Genomic DNA, 10,799 nt, shown 5'->3' with positions numbered 1-10,799 from the left:
CAATGCGCTCGGCGCACTCAGCAACCTCCTTCTCGGCCTGCGCCTCCAACTCCCTCTTACGCAACCTCGTCATATCGAATGTGGCCTCGCGCCGAGTGGCGCTTGAACCCGATGGGCGGCCCTTCCCTCTTTTTGAGGTGGTCTTAATAAATGGGGATGTAAAAACCCCTGTGCCATCTTCTGTGTCGGAACCAGAACAACTGGTGTCCAGCGTCCGCTTCCGCCACAGCCTGTCTTTTCCGTCCATTTCAATAATGCTGTTGACAGAACTGGAGCTCGAAAGCAGCACAGCCCTGCCCCGCCTTGTTTTGACACGTGCCGGAGACATACTCCCGTCAGTATCTTCGATATCATAAAAGTTTTCGGTGTCCATGATTGTATTTTTGCTAAAGTCGTCGTTGATCGGTTCGGAGTTAAAGGACATTTTTGTTCCCACGAGTATGGGGGATATAAAACGTCCATCCGGGCGGTGCCCCCTGCACCCGGATAACCCTTTTACACCATGGAGGTCGGGCGGTATCCATGGGTGTACACAGCTAAAAGCTCACGCTCTCCCGAGCCAAACTGTCCAAGAAGGACAGGAAATCCACGCCGCTGGACTACAACGCGGATTTGAGGGTTTTTGATGAGGTGTCCTTCCTCTCAGGCCAGCCGATTAAGGCAAGCCTCCTGGTCCGTCGTAGCTGCTAGACGTGACAACAACACTACGACGGATAACAGGTTGCCCGACGGGAGGCCGAAGCCTCTAACCAGGCGACGGAAAAGCCTGCCGCCCAGCCCGCCGCGCCGCGATTGATACAACCGCCATCCATCGCTGCAAAGCAGCCCGTCATCCAGTAGGACTAAATCGTCCGCAACCACTGGTCGCCATACCTCGCCGCAAAAGCAGCACTATTCGAAAACAAACCCAGCAATTTCTCTGCAAAGCAGAGATTGCAACGAGGACGTGGTAGCCCTCGAGTTCCTCCACGCTGATTTTGGTCCGCGCCGGCAAGACCACCGGTACCCCCCATATCTGGGAGGCCTCCCCCTATCCGCCACCTGAGGACGCGCCCGATGGGAGACCAGAAACTCCACACGGGAACCTAACCTAACCTAACCTAACCTAACCTAACCTAACCTAACCTAACCTAACCTAACCTAACCTAACCTAACCTAACCTAACCTAACCTAACCTAACCTAACCTAACCTAACCTAACCTAACCTAACCTAACCTAACCTAACCTAACCTAACCTAACCTAACCTAACCTAACCTAACCTAACCTAACCTAACCTAACCTAACCTAACCTAACCTAACCTAACCTAACCTAACCTAACCTTTTTTTTTTTTTTTTTTTTTTTTTTTTTTTTATAGTGGAGAATGCATTTAGGCATACCCAGAGCGCTCGGGGAAAGGGCCCTGGGTTATGTCGGACTCACACCGCAGAATGCGGCGACTACCGACTAAACTCCACTGTGTTCCGTCTCTCCGCTATATTGGCAGGGTCGCGGGTATTTGGTGTAACCGCTTCCGTAACCCCGTCAGCGGCAGCCTATTTTTTATATAGGCCCATCGCGATTAAGACCTGGCTAGTGTTCGCCAGTTCCTCCTTCCTGGGGGGCGGCGTGAACGGAACACGTCTCACGCCGCCTCACCGCACCGGACGATGGATTATGTCCCCGTTCCACCGTCCGGCACCCAACATTAGGGAAGCAAGTCGCGACCGTGTACAGCGGTCGCGACTCGGCGACTGCGCCCAATAAGACGTCGCCGCCGAATAGGATCCGCGTTGGGATCTCCCTCGCGGACCCGCTCTGCTTCCTCCTTCTGCGACATCACATCTTCACAGAATGTGATAGCCGCGCGCCACGATCTGTCGCTGCCAACCATTGCGCGAGCTATGGAAGGCAGGGAGAGATCAGGGCCGACGACTGCGACTAGGTGAGCACGGGGCTCGGACCACGCGGGGCACACGGCGAGAGTGTGGTCTGCCGTGTCCTCCGGACTGTCACACCAATGGCAAGCCATTTGCGGCTCCCGCCTGGCGACTTTGTACAAGTACCACCCGAAACAGCCGTGTCCGGACAGCACCTGTGTCAGGCGGAAGGTAATTGCCCCATGCCGCCTGTCGCACCACTCGCGTAGGACCGGTCGGATAGCTTCGACCGTCCTCGCTCCTGCGCTGGGCCTCTCGAGCCGGCGTTCCCACTCCCTGAACCGCCGCTCGAGAGCATCAGCCCTCCATTGCTGGACTTGCTCCAGATATGGATTAATTCCATGCGATCTGGACGCGGTGACGCGGCGATAAACGTCCGCCAGCATCTCGGCATCCAGGTCCCACGGGGGCGAACCTAACCTAACCTAACCTAACCTAACCTAACCTAACCTAACCTAACCTAACCTAACCTAACCTAACCTAACCTAACCTAACCTAACCTAACCTAACCTAACCTAACCTAACCTAACCTAACCTAACCTAACCTAACCTAACCTAACCTAACCTAACCTAACCTAACCTAACCTAACCTAACCTAACCTAACCTTTTTTTTTTTTTTTTTTTTTTTTTTATAGTGGAGAATGCATTTAGGCATACCCAGAGCGCTCGGGGAAAGGGCCCTGGGTTATGTCGGACTCACACCGCAGAATGCGGCGACTACCGACTAAACTCCACTGTGTTCCGTCGCTCCGCTATATTGGCAGGGTCGCGGGTATTTGGTGTAACCGCTTCCGTAACCCCGTCAGCGGCAGCCTATTTTTTATATAGGCCCATCGCGATTAAGACCTGGCTAGTGTCCGCCAGTTCCTCCTTCCTGGGGGGCGGCGTGAACGGAACACGTCTCACGCCGCCTCACCGCACCGGACGATGGATTATGTCCCCGTTCCACCGTCCGGCACCCAACATTAGGGAAGCAAGTCGCGACCGTGTACAGCGGTCGCGACTCGGCGACTGCGCCCAATAAGACGTCGCCGCCGAATAGGATCCGCGTTGGGATCTCCCTCGCGGACCCGCTCTGCTTCCTCCTTCTGCGACATCACATCTTCACAGAATGTGATAGCCGCGCGCCACGATCTGTCGCTGCCAACCATTGCGCGAGCTATGGAAGGCAGGGAGAGATCAGGGCCGACGACTGCGACTAGGTGAGCACGGGGCTCGGACCACGCGGGGCACACGGCGAGAGTGTGGTCTGCCGTGTCCTCCGGACTGTCACACCAATGGCAAGCCATTTGCGGCTCCCGCCTGGCGACTTTGCACAAGTACCACCCGAAACAGCCGTGTCCGGACAGCACCTGTGTCAGGCGGAAGGTAATTGCCCCATGCCGCCTGTCGCACCACTCGCGTAGGACCGGTCGGATAGCTTCGACCGTCCTCGCTCCTGCGCTGGGCCTCTCGAGCCGGCGTTCCCACTCCCTGAACCGCCGCTCGAGAGCATCAGCCCTCCATTGTTGGACTTGCTCCAGATATGGATTAATTCCATGCGATCTGGACGCGGTGACGCGGCGATAAACGTCCGCCAGCATCTCGGCATCCAGGTCCCACGGGGGCGTCCCAGCCATGACACACGCGGCCTCGAAGGACACTGTGCGATATGCCCTCACGACTCTGAGCGCCATGACCCGCTGCGGTCTACGCAAGTATGGTCTGGTACGGACGCTCAAAGAGTCGGCCCAAATGGGCGCACCATAGAGGGCCATGGAGCGAATGACGCCGGTGTATAGACGACGACACGCACCCCCAGCCCCTCTTAGATTCGGGAGCAGACTTCCAAGTGCCCCGGCCACCCCAATTAGACGGGGGGCGAGGCGACGAAAGTGCTCCACAAATGTCCACCGGCTGTCCAGCACGATGCCCAGGTAGCGCAAAGTGGAACCGACGCCGATGGACGTGCCACCCACCTGGATAGCTGAACCAGCAGCCTGCGCCCTTCGACGGCCGCGAAACAAAATTGCCTCTGACTTGTTCAGAGCGACCTCTAAGCCAAGTCGTCTGATTCGGCGCACAACATCCGCCACACCAGCGGTCGCAATGAGGGCTGCCTCCCTGTACGAGGCCCCGCGTGCAGTTACCAGGGTGTCATCCGCGTAGCAAAGCACGCTGACACCCGGTAGATAAGTGGCACGCAGGACCCAGTCGTAGCCGATGTTCCACAGAAGGGGCCCAAGAACCGAGCCCTGTGGAACACCGCACGTCACTTCCTTTTCTTGCCACCCACGACGCGCGGGGTACGCCACAGCCCTCTCCGATAAGTAGGACTGCAACAAGCGCACCATATACCCGGGCACGTTGTGGTAGCGGAGCGCTTCGATCACGCAACTCCACGGCAGAGTGTTGAATGCGTTGGCGATGTCAAGGGACACCGCCAAAAGCACTCCGCCTTCATTATCTGCATGATCAGCGAGGTTCCGCAATTCAGCAATCGCATCGATAGTGGACCTTCCCCGGCGAAATCCAAATTGGTTCTCGCTTAGGTCCGGCCCCACTCCCTCCAGATGGTCGATGAGGCGAGCTGCGAAGACGCGCTCAAAGAGCTTGCTCACCTCATCGAGCAGCACGATCGGCCTATAAGCCGAGGGCGAGTCGCGCGGGCGTCCCTCCTTCTGCAACAGGACCAAGTTCCCGGTCTTCCACCTACGGGGAAATTGGCCCTGTTGGAGGCATTTTGTGAACAGCTGTTCCACCCTGGGTCCAAGAGATTCTAGCGCCAGCACCCAGGCCCGCCCGGGAACACCGTCAGGGCCGGGGGCGGCATTCTTCGCCTTAAGGCGCTCTACTGCCACAGCGAGCTCGTTGCGAGTGACTGGAGGGACATTTTCGTTGTTGAGCTCCTCCTGCGCAGTCATCGTGGGTGCCATCGGTGGGGGAGAATGTCTTCCCCGACTTGGAAACAAGGACGTCACCACTTGCTCCAGAAATCGTGGCTCGAGACTTTGAGACAAGGGCGGGGCCCAAGGGCGAAGCTTTTGCCTCACCCTCTTATACGGCCGGCCCCAAGGTTCGCGGTTCAAACTCTCGAGCATCTCTTCCCATGCACGGGTCTTAGCGCTGCTGATGGCGTGCTGCAGAGACACAATGCAGTCCCTATAGACGGCGTATAACCGCGCTTCCTCCTCTTCGTCACGCCGCCTACGGCGCCTGTGCCTGGTGTATGCCCGCCTCGCAGCCACGCATGAAGCACGCAGCTGGGCAACATCGGCGGACCACCAGTACATTTGGCGCCTACGTGGAACCGACCGCACCCTCCGCATGCTCGCGTCGCACACCTGAGACATGGCTTCGGCAAGCCAAGTGGCCTCCTCCTCTACGTTTTCGCTGCCATTCTGCTGCGACGGGATCCAAGCCTGCACTAAGGCAGCCTCAATGAGGAGCTCCCTATCGAGGCTACCAAGTGCCCAGCGCGGACGACAATCGCCAGGGGGGAATTGACTGGGAGCCGTCGAGGGCGTGGAGACGCTAAACCGGATGTAACGGTGATCCGAGAGCGTCTCCACGTCCAAAAGAACCCTCCAGTCTTGTATACGACGAGCGAGAGGGGGGCTCGCAAACGTGACATCTACAATGGATCCACCCCTCTGCCGAACACACGTTAATTCTGCTCCACGGTTAACAACCGTCAGTCCCGACGCAACTGCCCAGTCAGCGAGTGTCGAGCCACGTATATCACTTGCCACGCAGCCCCAAGACACTGACTTGGCGTTCAGGTCCCCGGCCAGAAGCACAGATTGAGGTTGTGCGAAGTCTAGCAGATCCCTCAGCTCAACCAAGAACTGCTCGAAATCGGCGAGGCAGCGGTTCGGCGAGAAGTACGCCCCCACAACGGTGAAGCCATTGACAACCGCCGAGACGCATCCCCGTCGCCTTATGATTTGCTCAAGCTGTGTGTCGCCTTGAGCAACCAGCGCCACCAAGCCGTCCAGATCGCCCACCCAGTTATCCCGGGGGGGCAGATTGTATGGCTCAGACACTACCGCCACGTCAATCTCCCACTCTGCCAGACTCTGATGTAAAAGGTCCTGGGCCCTGGCACAGTGGTTGATGTTGGCCTGTAGGAAACGCAGTGGGGCCATTACTGCGTTTCCATGGCTGCCTCCGTTTGCGGTACCTCATCAGGCACCGGAGCAGAGCGTGATGGCGTTGGAGCGCCATCTTGCTTCCGCATTCCACCTCTTTTAGGCTTCGGGGCCTTACAGGCTGCGCTTCCAAGCCGATGCTCTGCCGGTAGCTTTGCCTCCGTGCATAGGGCGCAGCGAGCGGAGGCGGCATCGCATCCACCAGCTTTATGGCCTGTTTCACTGCAGCGGAAGCAAGTGGCACTCCTGTCCGTCGGCGAGGAGCACGTGGCGCTGACATGGCCCACCTCCAGGCAGCGGTAACAGCGCAGGGGCTTCTGCTCGGTGAGAGAGACTTTCGCCGAAGCCCACCCAACCATTACGCGCCCCGCCTGCGCCAGCTTCTTCGCCGCAGTCACCGGGCAACTAACCCAGGCTGATACAGCACCTCGGGGGCCCGTGCGCAGGCCACCACACTTCACATGCTCCGCGGTACACTCCCCTGCGCGCGATACCGCAGCCGCAATGTCCTCGACTGTGGCCGAGTCATCCAGGCCAGTGATTCGCAAGTCTGCGCACTTGACCGGCCTGGACACCTTAACGTTATCCTCACCGAGGACCTCCCGCAATTTGGCGGCAAGGGAGTCCGCTTCCTTGGTGCTGGAAGCACCGGGGATCTCTAGTATCCTGGCACCAGTGACAGCGCGCTTAAAACGCATTGCACTGATGCCAATTTCGGCGAGGTCTATTCCACGCCGCGCCTCCGTCAAAACACCGGCGTAGGTTACGCCACGCTCCTTCGCACTCGGCTGCAGGGTAAGGACGACAGCCGAGGAATTCGGAGCGTGGAGCTTTCGCGACTTCTTCTTGCGGGACTTAGCCGCAGGCTTCTTCCCTTTCCCCTTATTTTCTTTTCCTCGCTTTCCGACCACAGTCCACTCTCCGTCCTTTGACGGCTGCTGCGGGGGGCCGGATGACGTGGCCAGCGTATCTTTTCTGGGGGGCTTTGAACCCGCCGGATCAGGCTGCACGGGGACCCTTTCCTTCCCCTTCGCTAATTTCTTTTTCCTCTTCTTCGAGGTTGCCTCGATCTCCAAAGCTGGGACCGCCGTCTGCTTCGCGGTTTTCTTAATTGCGGGCCCAGACACCGATCTACCCGGTTGCGATGAAGCCGCAACACCTGCATATGTCCTCGCCTTTGATGGAGGGGGCGGTGCGAGGTCATCGGCCATCGCTTGTTCAGCCGCCTTTGCCGCTTTCCTGCTATCTGCCGCCAGCGGAGGTCTTATGCGCTTTTCCGGCAGCAGACGCTCCTCTAGAGCCTCAAATCTCGCGTTAATCATTGCTCCGACCTGGCGCAAGATATCCGAATCTTGGGGCTGAGCAGGCAGCGACGAGCCCTGAGAGGCCTTCACCTCTTGGAGTTCCCTTTTCAGGGAGTCGAGCTCCGCCTGTAGGCGGGAATTGGCTGCCTGCAGCAATCTCGTCTCCTCAGAGACAGTGTGTTTCTCTAATAGAGCCACCGACTGCTCAATGTCATCGTGGGCCAATTTCAAGGCCTTTTTGAAAGTGCCCTTGAGATTTGATGACTTGGTCATCACCTTCACGATTGCAGCCAGGTCATCGGCAATGCGGCGACTGAGAGCCTCGGACGTGTTTGTCTTTGCTGGAATGGGAGGGAGAGGAGCGCTAGCTTGCGCCACTTCAATGCGCTCGGCGCACTCAGCAACCTCCTTCTCGGCCTGCGCCTCCAACTCCCTCTTACGCAACCTCGTCATATCGAATGTGGCCTCGCGCCGAGTGGCGCTTGAACCCGATGGGCGGCCCTTCCCTCTTTTTGAGGTGGTCTTAATAAATGGGGATGTAAAAACCCCTGTGCCATCTTCTGTGTCGGAACCAGAACAACTGGTGTCCAGCGTCCGCTTCCGCCACAGCCTGTCTTTTCCGTCCATTTCAATAATGCTGTTGACAGAACTGGAGCTCGAAAGCAGCACAGCCCTGCCCCGCCTTGTTTTGACACGTGCCGGAGACATACTCCCGTCAGTATCTTCGATATCATAAAAGTTTTCGGTGTCCATGATTGTATTTTTGCTAAAGTCGTCGTTGATCGGTTCGGAGTTAAAGGACATTTTTGTTCCCACGAGTATGGGGGATATAAAACGTCCATCCGGGCGGTGCCCCCTGCACCCGGATAACCCTTTTACACCATGGAGGTCGGGCGGTATCCATGGGTGTACACAGCTAAAAGCTCACGCTCTCCCGAGCCAAACTGTCCAAGAAGGACAGGAAATCCACGCCGCTGGACTACAACGCGGATTTGAGGGTTTTTGATGAGGTGTCCTTCCTCTCAGGCCAGCCGATTAAGGCAAGCCTCCTGGTCCGTCGTAGCTGCTAGACGTGACAACAACACTACGACGGATAACAGGTTGCCCGACGGGAGGCCGAAGCCTCTAACCAGGCGACGGAAAAGCCTGCCGCCCAGCCCGCCGCGCCGCGATTGATACAACCGCCATCCATCGCTGCAAAGCAGCCCGTCATCCAGTAGGACTAAATCGTCCGCAACCACTGGTCGCCATACCTCGCCGCAAAAGCAGCACTATTCGAAAACAAACCCAGCAATTTCTCTGCAAAGCAGAGATTGCAACGAGGACGTGGTAGCCCTCGAGTTCCTCCACGCTGATTTTGGTCCGCGCCGGCAAGACCACCGGTACCCCCCATATCTGGGAGGCCTCCCCCTATCCGCCACCTGAGGACGCGCCCGATGGGAGACCAGAAACTCCACACGGGAACCTAACCTAACCTAACCTAACCTAACCTAACCTAACCTAACCTAACCTAACCTAACCTAACCTAACCTAACCTAACCTAACCTAACCTAACCTAACCTAACCTAACCTAACCTAACCTAACCTAACCTAACCTAACCTAACCTAACCTAACCGTTCGGGCTGGTGGACGAGGACTCGTATTCCGACGTGGCTAATAGCCACGTACATAGGATCTACACGGACGGCAGCAAGATTGAGGGTCGAGTCGGAGCCGCCCTTTCCGTATGGGAGGGGGAGGCCGAGACGAAGGCCGTCAAGCTTGCTTTGCCGCCGTATTGCACCGTCTACCAGGCCGAACTCCTAGCGCTCCAAAGAGCAGTAATTAGAGCCTGCAAGAGTGGAGTGTCGAAGGTCGGCATCTTCAGCGACTCCAGATCGGCCCTCCAGGCAGTCACACTCGGTTCCCCCCACCCCCTTGCTGTGCAAACAAGGGCGGCCCTCCGAAAAGCTGCTTCGCAGAGGCGGGAGGTCGCTCTGTTTTGGATCAAGGCGCACGCAGGGCTAAGGGGGAACGAAAGAGTGGACCAGTTAGCCAAGGAGGCCGCTCTGGGGTCGAAGAAGAAACCCGACTACGATCTGTGTCCTGTTTCATTCGTCAAGCGTATCCTGAGACGGGATACGATCGGGGAATGGGACAGGAGATATGATGTGGGGGAGACGGCTGGAGGCACGAAGCTCTTTTTCCCAAGCGCTGCTGCTGCATACAAAATAGTACGGAAAATAGACATCACACACCACACCACACAAGCACTGACTGGACACGGTGGATTCGCCTTCTACTTGAACAGATTCAAGCTGAAGGAGAATCCATCGTGCCTATGTCAGCCCGGAGTCGACGAGACGGTTTCTCACCTGTTGCTCGAGTGTCCGATTTTTGCAAGAGATAGATATGTTATTGAGCAAAAATTGGGCATCGCGATGACGGGTGAGAATCTGCCCGCGGCCCTGGGGGATGAGACGAGAACCGAATTCTTGGAGTATTGTAAATACATTGTTGGGGTGGTTAACAAACGAAACTGTGATAAGCTGTGATGTTAGGGTTAAGTTTTATTGTTGTGCCGTACTGTTTCAATTGTATTTTATTGTAATGTCTTAATTAATGTAAGTTTTAAATGTACTTTTAATTGTATTAATTTATTTTATTTTATTTTTTATTATTCTCATTGCAATGTTTTTAATTAATGTAAGTTTATAAATGTAATATTTAATTTTAGAATTTTATTATTAATTTGGAAATGTTATTGTAAACTGTTAAATTGTATTTTTATTTTAAATTGCATTCATTTAGGCCTAATGTATTAATAAATAATAGTGTGGTAATTAATTGATTAAAAGCAAAACAAACATCTCTGGACAATATTCCAGAGGAAAGCACACAACACCCTGTGATGGCGGGTGCTTTAAAAAAAAAAAAAAAAAAAAAAAAAAAACCTAACCTAACCTAACCTAACTTTGACATTAATCTAACCTAACTATTACAGAAACCTAACCTAAACTAACCTAACTATTACAGAAACCTAACCTACACTAACCTAACTTTTTCACCAACCTCACCTACACTAACCTAACTTTTTCACCAACCTCACCTACACTAACCTTACTTCTATAGAAACTCAAACTCAAACTCAAACATTTATTTATTCAATTAGACTTCTTCTAGAAGCACTTTTGAAACGTCATTAAGTACATATTTTTAACATTTACCACCGATTCGGAAAGCAGTATCTACGGAGAAGAATCGGCAAGAAACTCCATAGTTGCTCTTTTTAATCATGTCAGATTTACAATTTTACAAATTACCTAAGTAATATCATAATATATTATCATAATATGCCAAAGAACTGTCCTGTGGTTTTCACGCGACAACCCTCCATGGGTTTTTATCTTCCATATATTCCTTAATACTGTAATAGGCTCTCTTGACAAGTACATTTTTTATATA

Source organism: Colias philodice, chromosome 14, assembly GCF_061535455.1.
Source record: "Colias philodice isolate Cphi_HAF_F1 chromosome 14, ilColPhil1 Martin Lab GWU primary, whole genome shotgun sequence".
NCBI lineage: Eukaryota > Metazoa > Arthropoda > Insecta > Lepidoptera > Pieridae > Colias > Colias philodice.
This window is presented reverse-complemented; position numbering follows the sequence as displayed.